This window comes from Arachis ipaensis, chromosome B1 (genome assembly GCF_059453495.1).
Source record: "Arachis ipaensis isolate K30076 ecotype BB chromosome B1, ASM5945349v1, whole genome shotgun sequence".
NCBI classification, from domain to species: domain Eukaryota; kingdom Viridiplantae; phylum Streptophyta; class Magnoliopsida; order Fabales; family Fabaceae; genus Arachis; species Arachis ipaensis.
In genome coordinates, this window is record NC_142436.1 from 29,771,178 (window position 1) to 29,771,785 (window position 608).

Genomic DNA, 608 nt, shown 5'->3' on the forward strand with positions numbered 1-608 from the left:
GGAACATCAGTTACCAAAAGATTGCTCAATGATTTTGCAATTTTTGAAAAATCCTTAATAAATCTTCTATAAAAGTCAGCATGTCCTAGAAAACTCCTTATTGCTTTCACACTTACAGGAGGTGGTAATTTCTCAATTATCGCCACCTTGGCTTTGTCAATTTCATGCCTTTGTTTGAGATCCGGTGTCCAAGAACAATGCTTTCGGTAACCATAAAATGATATTTCTCCCAGTTCAAAACAAGATTTGTTCCTTGGCACCATTTCAAAACTAAGGCTAGATGTTGTAAGCAAGCATCAAAAGAATTACCAAAAATAGAGAAAACATCCATGAAAATTTCAATAAATTTTTCAACCATGTCAGAAGAAATAGAAAGCATACACATTTGAAAAGTGGCAGGGGTATTGCATAATCCAAAAGGCATATGACAATAAGCAAAAACACTAAAAGAGCAAGTAAACGCCATCTTCTCTTGATCCATAGGGTCCACTGCAATTTGGTTGTACCCTGAATAGCCATCCAAGAAACAATAAAAAGCATGCCCAGCCAAACTTTCAAGCATTTGATCAATAAATGGCAAGGAAAAGTGATATTTCCTAGTGGTAGTG